The 13,547-nt window shown below is 56.4% G+C and overlaps 1 protein-coding gene across 1 annotated transcript in view; it reads right to left on the bottom strand.

The window, feature by feature from the left end:
* The window catches only part of LOC144950354 (uncharacterized), a 66,210-nt gene that overhangs the window by 11,502 nt on the left and 41,161 nt on the right, over window positions 1-13,547 (bottom strand). The window lies entirely within an intron of this gene.

The following is a 13,547-nucleotide window of genomic DNA, read 5'->3' on the forward strand; positions in this document are numbered from 1 at the left end:
GTAAGTCGAATGTTCTTAAGTACAGCAGTCACTGTAATCCAAACTATGCACCAAAACAGGAAACCCATAAAAGAGATGCACGGGGATACACAGAGACTGACAGATGCATAAAGACTCCCAAAGACGCATAGCTTAATAAAGATGCAGAGAAAAATGTCAAGGGAAGGCACAGTGAAAATTGTGGGCATGCAACCCAAACTATTGACCATTTAGTAAATCACTGCAGTCTGCGCTCCTTCAATGCAGGAGAAAGAGAAGAACCACAAACTCTAATAATCTTGTACAGGTCACAAACTGTACTAATTGGCTGTGTCGGGTGGTGGCGAGATTATCGACACATTAATATTGATACAATCTAACCCTAAAAAAAATGTATCTTATGGATATTGGTCGCGAAAGCGCGACGTGTGAAACGATATGAAAGTCTCTCTCTCTCTCTCTGCTGAAGTCCTCTCGTCATGGCAAGCAGCAAGACCTCGACATTGGCATCAGACTCCGGTGCCGCTGCCATCATCGCCCACCAGAGTGTGGGCGATGCCACGAGGCGGCAGTGTTATTTTAATGCTGTAGTTCTTGTTAAGCCCTCCACCACCCAGCACAGATTGTGGTGACGCTTGAACGCATACTGTGATTGCTTGCACACGCTGTTATTATCACACAGCCAGACTCTATCCACTGCTGCATGAAAGGGGCTCACGGGCATTCACCTGCTCACCCACCCCCACTCACCTGCCTGTCCACCGACTCACTTATCCACCCACTTCGCCCACAAACAAAATTTGCCCAATAAAGCCTCCTCACAGATTTTTTCAGACTTCTCACGACCGACTTTAACGACCGCACGCACGCACCTGCAGGACGTTGCCGAGTGAGATATAGCGGCTTGACAGCAGAATTCCCCATTCTAGAGGAGACAGGCCGTCTTACCTCCAGCCAGCGTGGAGCTCACACAGTCAGCGTGGAGCTCACACAGTCAGCGTGGAGCTCACACAGTCAGCGTGGGGCTCACACAGTATGGAGCTCACACAGTCAGCGTGGAGCTCACACAGTCAGCGTGGAGCTCACACAGTCAGCGTGGAGCTCACACAGGCAGCGTGGGGCTCACACAGTCAGCGTGGGGCTCACACAGTATGGAGCTCACACAGTCAGCGTGGAGCTCACACAGTCAGCGTGGAGCTCACACAGTCAGCGTGGAGCTCACACAGTCAGCGTGGAGCTCACACAGTCAGCGTGGAGCTCACACAGTCAGCGTGGAGCTCACACAGTCAGTGTGGAGCTCACACAGTCAGCGTGGAGCTCACACAGGCAGCGTTGAGTCCACACAGGCAGCATGGAGCTGACCACAGCCAGAATGGAGCTCACACGGCCAGAAGGTCCCAGCCGTGGATGTGAGCCACCATGTGGTCATGCATTATGCATGCGTGCCGCGTGTGTGCCACGTGCGTTCGTGTGAGTCGATACGTGCATGAGTGTAAGAGCTGCTAACCCCACACATGGGTCCCCCAGCCTCAAGGGACAGATAACCCCACTCACACAAAGGGGGTAAAACAAAGAAAAAGATCCCCCATATAGCCTTTAACAGACTGTTAGGGCAAGTGCTGTTATCGAGTACCTATGAAGGCTGGCACAGCACACGAGGGGGTGGGTAGCCAGCACCACAACCGGCCGCTTTGTCTCCCCAGTGCTGATGTTTACACACCACACCAGGTACTCATTTAAGGCAGTCGACTGAGGGGAGGCCCAGGACTGGTTCAGATATTCGCCATTGGTGTTAGCCGTGGACGGGAATCGATCTTAGGTTACCAGGTCCGTAGCGCAGAGCGCTAACCACTGCACTACCGATCCCAATCTTACACGGACACACAGACACATCAGCACATGTACACACAGACACATGGACACACCAACAGACACATGGAAACACACAAAAACACATGGAAACACACACAGACACATGGACACGAACGCAGACATCAGCACGTGTAAACACACACGAACACAAAGACACATCAGCACGTGTAAAGAAAGAGGTACATACAGACGCATGAGCACACATGGCCACGACAGCACATGTACACGCGCACGTGGATATGCAAGACACGTGGACAGACACAGAGGTGTGCGATAGAGGAATGCATGTGGTCTCCTTAGAGCGGGTGGCATTGGGCCTCATGCTTCTGCTCCTCTCTGCAGCTCGGGACAGATGGAACGGATGTCACAGCACATTCTCACATGTTCTACCCCCACCTCCCCATTGGCTCCCCATGGCAGGGGTCTCGGCCCGGGGTCAGTGCCCCCACCCTCCCCCGGGGACGGGGTGGAGGTTCCGAAGGGGACGAGGGCGATAGTGAGCCACGCGCGCCCAGTCTCTGCGAGCCACGCTCGCTGGGTGACTCCTCCTCTACTCACCTGGCTCATTCACCCCTCCCAGCAAAACCTTCCCCCATCCACCCTCCCCCCCCAGCACCACGCCCTGCCCGCGATGATGTCACTACCAGCCAATAGAAGTAACGCGCGTGAATGTGTGTGTATATGTGTGTGTGTGTATGTGTGGGTGTGGTGTGTAAACATCGCCACTGGGGAAACAAAGGCGGTCGGGCGTGGTGCTGCCACCCACCCCCTCGTGTACCGTTCTGGCCTTCATAGGTGCTTGCTAACAGCACTTGCCCCTACAGTCTGTTAAGGCTATACGGGGGATCTTTGATCTTTGTGTGTCTCTATGTGTATGTGTGTCTGTCTGTGTGTGTGTCTGTCTGTGTGTGTGTCTGTCTGTGTGTATGTGTGTCTTTTAAATGTTCGCTAATAGCACTTGCCCCAGCAGTCTGTTAAGTCATTACAGGGATCTTTGCCTTTGTGAGAGAGCGGTAGCACTAAGAACCCAGCGACCAGGGTTCGAATCCTGCTTTCGGTCAACACCAGTGACAATGATCTGAACCGGTCCTGGTACTCCCCTAGGTCGACTCAGCCTCAAATGAGTACCTGGTATGATGTGTAAGCATCGCCACTAGGGAGACAAAAGCGGCCGTTCATGGTGCTTGGCCACCCTCTCCCACGTGTGCCGTGCCAGGCTTCAAAGATGCTACTCGCTAACAGCACTTGCTCCATCAGTCTGTTATGGCTATACGGGTGATCTTTGTTGTTGTGTGTGCACATCAGCAATTTGCAGATGCCGCAGAACAGGATGACGACAGCCAAGTTTCACATGGGTCAAAAGTAAAACCATAGAAGCCCCGTATAGACATATCGACTGTAAGGGCAAGTTCCCTCGCCCCTATGTGTAGGCTTGGGGAAAGTGCTGTGAGCATACACGAGGGGGTAGGGTGGACAATAGCACACCCGGCCGCCTTTGTCTCCCCAGTATTCCGCACTTGAACCCACCCACCCACACACCCACCCACATACCAACCCATTCACCCACACACCCACCCACCCACACACAAACCTACGCACCACCCACACACCCAAACCCACCTACACACACCCACCACCCCATCCATCCAACACCCCATCCACCCACACACGAACCCACCCACACAAAAAAACACAAACCCACTCACCCACCCACACACAAACCCACTCACCCACCCACACACAAACACACCCACCCACACACAAACCCACCCACCCATCCACAAACCCATTCATCCACACACCCACCACCCCACACACAAACCCACCCACCCACCCACACACAACCCCACCCACCGACACACACACAAACCCACCCACACACAAACCCACCGACCCACCCACACACAACCCCACCCACCCACGCACACACAACGCCACTCACCCACGCACACACAAACCCACCCACCCACGCACACACAAACCCACCCACCCACACACACCCACCCACCCACCCACAAACCCACCCACCCACAAACCCACCCACCCACACACCCACCCACCCACACACCCACCCACCCACACACCCACCCACCCACACACAAACCCACCCACCCACACACAAACCCACCCACCCACACACAAACCCACCCACCCACACACAAACCCACCCACCCACACACAAACCCACCCACCCACACACAAACCCACCCACCCACACACAAACCCACCCACCCACACACACCTACTCACCACCCACACACCCAAACCCACCCACACACACCCACCACCCACTCCAACCAACACCCCATCCACCCACACACGAACCCACCCACACACAAAACACACAAACCCATTCACCCACACACCCACCACCCCACCCACCCACACACACACAAACCCAGACACAACCCCACCCACCCACCCACACACACACAAACCCACCCACCCACCCACACACACACAAACCCACCCACCCACCCACACACAACCCCACCCACCCACACACAACCACACCCACCCACACACACACAAACCCACCCACACACAAACCCACCCACCCAGACACAAACCCACCCACCCACACACAAACCAACCCACCCACACACAAACCCACCCACCCACACACAAACCCACCCACCCACACACAAACCCACCCACCCACACACAAACCCACCCACCCAACCACACACAAACCCACCCACCCATAAACCCACCCACCCACCCACAAACCCACCCACCCACAAACCCACCCACCCACAAACCCACCCACCCACACACAAACCCACCCACCCACCCACCCACACACAAACCCACCCACCCACCCACACACAAACCCACCCACACACAAAATCACCCACACACAAACCCACCCACCCACACACAAACCCACCCACCCACACACAAACCCACCCACCCACACACAAACCCACCCACCCACACACAAACCCACCCACCCACACACAAACCCACCCACCCACACACAAACCCACCCACCCACACACAAACCCACCCACCCACCCACCCAAACCCACCCACAAACCCACCCACCCACACACAAACCCACCCACCCACACACAAACCCACCCACCCACACACAAACCCACCCACCCACACACAAACCCACCCACCCACACACAAACCCACCAACCCACACACAAACCCACCCACCCACACACAAACCCACCCACCCACACACAAACCCACCCACCCACACACAAACCCACCCACCCACACACAAACCCACCCACCCACACACAAACCCACCCACCCACACACAAACCCACCCACCAACACACAAACCCACCCACCCACACACAAACCCAACCACCCACACACAAACCCAACCACCCACACACAAACCCAACCACCCACATACAAACCCACCCACCCACACACAAACCCACCCACCCACACACAAACCCAACCACCCACACACAAACCCACCCACACACAAACCAACCCACACAAACCCACCCACCCACGCACAAACCCACCCACAAACCCACCCACCCACACACAAACCCAACCACATACAAACCCACCCACCCACACACAAACCCACGCACCCACACACAAACCCACCCACCCACACACACCTACTCACCACCCACACACCCAAACCCACCCACACACACCCACCACCCCATCCACCCAACACCCCATCCACCCACACACGAACCCACCCACACACAAAACACACAAACCCACTCACCCACCCACACACAAACCCACTCACCCACCCACACACAAACCCACTCACCCACCCACACACAAACCCACTCACCCACCCCACACACAAACCCACCCACCCCCATCCACAAACCCACCCACCCATCCACAAACCCACCCACCCATCCACAAACCCATTCACCCACACACCCACCACCACCACCCACCCACAAACAAACCCACCCACCCACACACAACCCCACCCACCCACCCACACACACACAAACCCACCCACCCGCACACACACAACCCCACCCACCCACACACAAATCCACCCACCCACACACACACAAACCCACCCACACACAAACCCACCCACCCACACACAACCCCACCCACAACCCCACCCACCCACACACACACAAATCCACCCACCCACACACACACAAACCCAACCACACACAAACCCACCCACACACAAACCCACCCACCCACACACAAACCCACCCACACACAAACCCACCCACCCACACAAACCCACCCACCCACACACACCTACTCACCACCCACACACACCCACCACCCCATCCACCCAACACCCCATCCACCCACACACGAACCCACCCACACACAAAACACACAAACCCACTCACCCACCCACACACAAACCCACTCACCCACCCACACACAAACCCACTCACCCACCCACACACAAACCCACTCACCCACCCCACACACAAACCCACCCACCCATCCACAAACCCACCCACCCATCCACAAACCCACCCACCCATCCACAAACCCACCCACCCATCCACAAACCCACCCACCCATCCACAAACCCATTCACCCACACACCCACCACCACCACCCACCCACAAACAAACCCACCGACCCACACACAACCCCACCCACCCACCCACAACCCCACCCACCCACACACACACAAACCCACCCACCCACACACACACAACCCCACCCACACACAACCCCACCCACACACACACAACCCCACCCACCCACCCACACACAAATCCACCCACCCACACACACACAAACCCACCCACACACAAACCCACCCACCCACCCACACACAACCCTACCCACCCACAACCCCACCCACCCACACACACACAAATCCACCCACCCACACACAAATCCACCCACCCACACACACACAAACCCACCCACCCACACACAAACCCACCCACCCACACACAAACCCACCCACCCACACACAAACCCACCCACCCACACACAAACCCACCCACCCACAAACACACCCACCCACACACAAACCCACCCACCCACACACAAACCCACCCACCCACACACAAACCCACCCACCCACACACAAACCCACCCACCAACACACAAACCCACCCACCAACACACAAACCCACCCACCCACACACAAACCCAACCACCCACACACAAACCCACCCACCCACACACAAACCCACCCACCCACACACAAACCAACCCACCCACCCACACACAAACCAACCCACCCACCCACACACAAACCCACCCACACACAAACCCACCCACCCACACACAAACCCACCCACCCACACACAAACCCACCCACCCACACACAAACCCACCCACCCACACACCCACCCACACACAAACCCACCCACCCACGCACAAACCCACCCACCCACGCACAAACCCACCCACCCACACACAAACCCACCCACCCACACACAAACCCACCCACCCACACACAAACCCACCCACCCACACACACACACCTACTCACCACCCACACACCCAAACCCACCCACACACACCCACCACCCCATCTACCCAACACCCCATCCACCCACACACGAACCCACCCACACACAAAACACACAAACCCACTCACCCACCCACACACAAACCCACTCACCCACCCCACACACAAACCCACCCACCCATCCACAAACCCACCCACCCATCCACAAACCCACCCACCCATCCACAAACCCACCCACCCATCCACAAACCCACCCACCCATCCACAAACCCATTCAACAACAACAACAACCGCCATTCGCCACTAAGTGGCGGTGACGTCACCACGACGCTTGTGCCAGGCCATGTGCACCCTGAGGCCACGTGAAGTGTCGAACGCCCGCTGGCAGGAGGTCACGGGGCAGACCCAGGTGCCACGGGTCGACTGACCGAGATGACCGAGATGACTGGCTGATGCACCACCTGTGCCCCCTACTGTGCCAACTTGCTGTGCTTTAGCCACCCGGCGCTCCGCTCGTTGTTGTGAGCGTCGCTCCTCCGCCCTCCGTTGTTGTTGGAGGGCGACTGCCTCCAACTGCCCAGTAGCGTCCTTCACGAGCCTCCTCCACTGAGGCCGATCTTGACACCGCTGGTACCAGTCATCGGCAAGTCGACTCAGCTCCACGTCCTCCTGTGCCACATCACTCCATCTCTTCTCTAGCCCGTGCCGCGCCCGTTTAGCCCCCTCGATCCGGCCGAACAAAAGCTGTTTAGGCATGCGGTGGCTGGGCATGCGGGCTACATGACCCAGCCAACGCAGCCTTGCCTGCCGGAGGAGCTCACTGATGGGACTTTGCCCAGATCTTTCAAGGACTTGTGAGCTCCTCACACAATCCAGCCTGGTTAAACCCAGGATGGATCGTAGGCAGGCCAGCCTAAATGTTTCCAACCGGCGAAGATGCTCCACTAGGGGGGTCCACGTTTCGCAAGCGTAGAGAAGGGAGGGAATGACCGTGGCCGAGAAGACCTGAAGCTTCGTGCGGAGCGACAGACCAGGTAGCTTCCACACAGCGTTACGCAACCGATGAAAAGATATTGCCGCTCGACTGATTCGGAGTGAGACCTCTGCTGATAAACTGGAGCCGGTCATAAGCACACTGCCCAGGTATGGGAAACTCTCCACTCTCTCCACAACTGCCCCATCACCGATTGAGAGTTGTGGGGGTGGAGTGCCCGATGGTACAACATACCCAGGCAGGTGCTTAGTTTTGGTGGGGCTGATGGTAAGGCCCCACCTCTTAGTGGCACGCTCCAGTCTCAGCAGCAGCGTCTCCAACTCCTCTTCTGAATGAGCAGCTATTACCAAATCATCGGCATACATAACGTGGTTGACCAATAAGGAGCCATCCCTTGATCGCACCCGGGCGTCGATCAGCCTCCCATTATATCTGTACCAAATGGTAATTCCCCCGGTACAGCTATTGAAGGCTTCACGAACTATGCAGTCGAAATAGATGTTAAATAATGTGGGAGCCAGAGGACATCCCTGTCGCACCCCAAGGTGTACAGGGAAAGGCTCCGACTCCCGGCCACGTAGTTTTACCCGGGCCCGCTCACCATCATGAAGGTCCTTAATGATCGTGAGCAGAGGGTCAGGGACTCCGAAAGCACGAAGAACAACCCAGAGCCCAGTCCTACTGATGGTATCATAGGCCTTGACCAGGTCAATAAAGCAGAGATGTAGGTCTTTTTGGAATTCCCTACACCTCTGCTGTAGCAGACGGACAGAAAATATGGCATCTGTGCAGGACCGCCCTTTCCTGAAACCGCATTGGGGCTCCGCAATCCTCTCCTCAGCGTGCCTAGCAAGGCGATGTTGAATAATCCTTGCCAGGACCTTACCCGGCACACTGAGGAGTGAGATGCCCCTGTAGTTGTTACAGTCGGTACGGTCCCCCTTCTTAAAGAGGGGGACCACCACGGCATCCTTCCAGTCCTGCGGAACCCGTCCAGTGGTCCAGACTGTTGTTATGATGTCATATAGGGCAGTCTGTGCACAAACGCCACCCTCCCTCAGCATTTCGCTTGGGAGATCATCTCTGCCCGGTGCCTTCCCTGGTCTCAGACTCCGGATCGCCCTCAGTACTTCCTCAACAGCTGGTACCTCAGCCAGCCACTCACAGGGGGTGACCTCTTCCAATATTTGAGGCACCGCAGCCTCAGCAGGGTTATCCCCACTTTGTGCCATGATGTTTTCCTGGCTGAGAGATTTTCCCTCCCCCAGGACCTCACAGAAATGCTCAGCAAATCTGCAAACCTGTTCCTGGGGGTCGGAGATTGGATCACCGTTTTTTCCTCTAATGATGGTAATAGGTGTGGCGCTGCAGGTTACTTTTTTGATGGAGTTAAATAGTGATTTGTGATCGCGGGCCACTGAGGCAGACTCCATCTCCTCAGCAACCCGCGACCACCACCCATCCTTACAGCGCCTTACGGCTCTCCGAACCTCCGAGCGAAGGCTGCGGTAAACCTCCTCATTCTCTGACGTGGGATGCTGTAGGCGATGAGAGTGGGCCTGTCGCTTTTTCTCAATTAACCTGAACACCTCCTCCGTCAGCCAGGGTTTCTGGGGAGGTCTGGACCGCGTACCCAAAGCAGCCATTGCAGCTGCATGAGTCACAGTCTTAAACCTCGCCCATTTACCCTCGACATCAGGTGGAGTGGGGGACGATGCCAACCCCAGCTGCAAGCGATGATGAAATTCTCGCTTGCAACTTTCATCAGCTAACTTAGACCAGGCCACTTTTGGTTGGAATGGGATCCTGGGTGTACACCCACCACCGGAGTGGAAGAATGGCAGGCGCATCTTACAGATGACTAGTCGATGGTCAGAGGGCAGATCAACTCCACGGTAGGTCCTGGTGTCAAGGACACGGGCTCGCATCCGCTGGTCCGTCACTATGTAGTCCAGCAGATGTTCTTGCTTGGACCCGGCATGCATCCATGATGTTGTGTGGATGCGCCGATGCCGGAAGAGCGTGTTGGTAATTACAAGCCCATGGGCTGCACAAAAATCTAGCAGCCTCCTACTGTTATTATTGAGCTGATCTGGCCCATGCCTTCCAATCACTCCAGACCAGGTGCCAGCATCATGACCAACTCGGGCATTGAAGTCACCCAACAAGATGACTCTGTCCCGAGTGGCCACTTTAGCCAGCACCTGTGACAGGAGGTCATAGAAAGCGTCCGACTCATCGGCTTTGCCTGCATCCCTCCACGGATGTTTGTCTTCGGTGGGGGCATAAGTAACCACGACCACCACTCCTCGCCTCTGGTTGATGGGAAGGCGAGCCCAAAGTATCCTGGGGCTTACAGCTTCCCACACCTCACCGCCACGCTCCCACGCCCCCTTCATTCTTTTGTTCAGAAGAAGAGCCACACCCTGTTGTTTGGCAGTCTCCTGCCCCGAGTAGAGGACTGTCCACCCCTCATGGTGGCAGGAGCCAGAACCGGTCCACCGGACCTCCTGAATGCCACAGAGATCCAGGCGGTACCGGTCCAGCTCCCGACAGAGGAGTGGCAGCCTCTCCTCCGCAGTGAGCGTTCGAACATTCCACGTGGCCATCCGCAATGGTTTTTCGTTGTTTCTGGAGGAGCCCCGAGGGTTAAAATTCAATCTCCTGGCTCCGCCAAATGGGGTTTGGCCAGGAGACGTCATAAAAGCCTGACCCCCCGGGGCCTCCGGCACAAGCTTATTAATTACAGGTTTATGTTTAATTCGTAGTTTAGTGGTGGTTAATTGAAGGTGGAGGGGTTACCAGCCCCTCGCACCCGTCCAGAGCCCCCACAAACCCATTCACCCACACACCCACCACCACCCACCCACCCACAACCCCACCCACCCACACACAAATCCACCCACACACACACAAACCCACCCACCCACCCACCCACAACCCCACCCACCCACCCACAACCCCACCCACCCACCCACACACAAATCCACCCACCCACACACACACAAACCCACCCACACACAAACCCACCCACCCACACACAAACCCACCCACCCACACACAAACCCACCCACCCACACACAAACCCACCCACCCACACACAAACCCACCCACCCACACACAAACCCACACACAAACCCACCCACCCACACACAAACCCACCCACCCACCCACACACAAACCCACCCACCCACATACAAACCCACCCACCCACACACAAACCCACCCACCCACCCAAACCCACCCACACACAAAACCCACCCACCCAGACACACAAACCCACCCACCCACACACACAAACCCACCCACCCACACACAAACCCACCCACCCACACACAAACCCACCCACCCACACACAAACCCACCCACCCACAAACCCACCCACAAACCCACCCACCCACAAACCCACCCACAAACCCACCCACCCACAAACCCACCCACAAACCCACCCACCCACAAACCCACCCACCCACCCACAAACCCACCCACCCACCCACACACAAACCCACCCACCCACACACAAACCCACCCACACACAAACCCACCCACCCACACACCCACCCACCCACCCACCCACACACACAAACCCACCCACACACAAACCCACCCACCCACAAACCCACCCACCCACCCACCCACACACAAACCCACCCACCCACCCACACACAAACCCACCCACACACACAAACCCACCCACCCACACACAAACCCACCCACCCACACACAAACCCACCCACCCACACACAAACCCACCCACACACAAACCCACCCACCCACACACAAACCCACCCACCCACAAACTCACCCACCCACACACAAACCCACCCACCCACACACAAACCCACCCACTCACACACAAACCCACCCACCCACACACAAAACCCACCCACCCAGACACACAAAACCCACCCACCCAGACACACAAAACCCACCCAGACACACAAACCCAACCACCCAGACACACAAACCCAACCACCCACACACACAAACCCACCCACCCACACATACAAACCCACCCACCCACACACAAACCCACCCACACACAAACCCAAGCTGCCCCGAGGCAAACGCAGCCGACAGAAGCTTTGGTGCATAGAGTGAGCGACAGCTCGCGTCTCGGGTGTCATGGAGTGTAGGTGTGTGCATGCTTACACGTGTGTGTGTGTGCATGCTTAAACGTGTGTGGTTGTGTGTGTGCTTACACGTGTGTATATTTTTACACGTGTGTGATGCTTAGGGGCCGTCCATAAATGGCGTCACGCACCTGGGGGGGGGGGGGTCAGACATTTGTGACGATGTGTGACGAGGGGGGTGGGGGTTGAGAAATGTGACGTCACATCAAAATTCGCAACTTTAAATAAATATAGACAACACGTTCTACTTAAATAGACTTTTAAATAAGTGTTTTCTCCTACAACATCAGAGTGCAGCGCCACATTAAATACGCACTACAATGACAATAGTTTAAAGAGATTTGAAGCATGTTTTATTTGGGGGGGGGGTGGCAGAGCTTTGTGACGTCATATTTGAGGGGAGAGTCTGGCTTTTTGTGACGCCGTGTGACGGGGGGGGGGGTCAAAAATCGTCCAAAATCGCGTGACGTCATTTATGGACGGCTCCTTACGTGTGTGTATGTATGTTTACACGTGTGTGTGTGCTTACATGTATGTGTGTATATGTTTACACGTGTGTGAGTGCTTACGTGTGTGTATGTATGTTTACACGCGTGTGTGCCGCCAGGTGAGCCGTGTCATTGATCCGGGCACACGCCCCAGTGAGACACTGACTCACCGACCCCACCACCATCATCATCACCACCACCATCTCATGCTCACCCGGCGAGGACCAGATAATGCCACACAGAGGGGGGAAACTTCTTCCCCTATAAGAGGGGACTCGAAGATTCCCCCCCCCCACCCCGTGCGCTATAAATACACGGGGGGCGAGGAGACCGGGCCTGTCAAAGTCCACCCTGCCGCCTCCGCCTGTGTGTCACTGCCGCGGTTATAGGGGTGCTGCGCGCGGCGAGCTTCCCGTGTACCTGTGTGTGTGTGAGCTGTAGCTCACAGCGTGTTGCTACTACACACATCAGTACACACCTGGAAACTTTAGCTACACACTGTGCAATATGACTACACACAGCATCACATCCACAATCTCACACCGGTACACTCCACGACGACACGCACAAAGCAGACCTGCACACTACACAGCGTGACGCACAGCAGCACTACGATACCTGCACACACCGCAGCACGCACGCTGCACAACAAGCGTAACCCCACGCGT

Source organism: Lampetra fluviatilis, chromosome 57 (genome assembly GCF_964198595.1).
Source record: "Lampetra fluviatilis chromosome 57, kcLamFluv1.1, whole genome shotgun sequence".
Lineage (NCBI taxonomy): Eukaryota > Metazoa > Chordata > Hyperoartia > Petromyzontiformes > Petromyzontidae > Lampetra > Lampetra fluviatilis.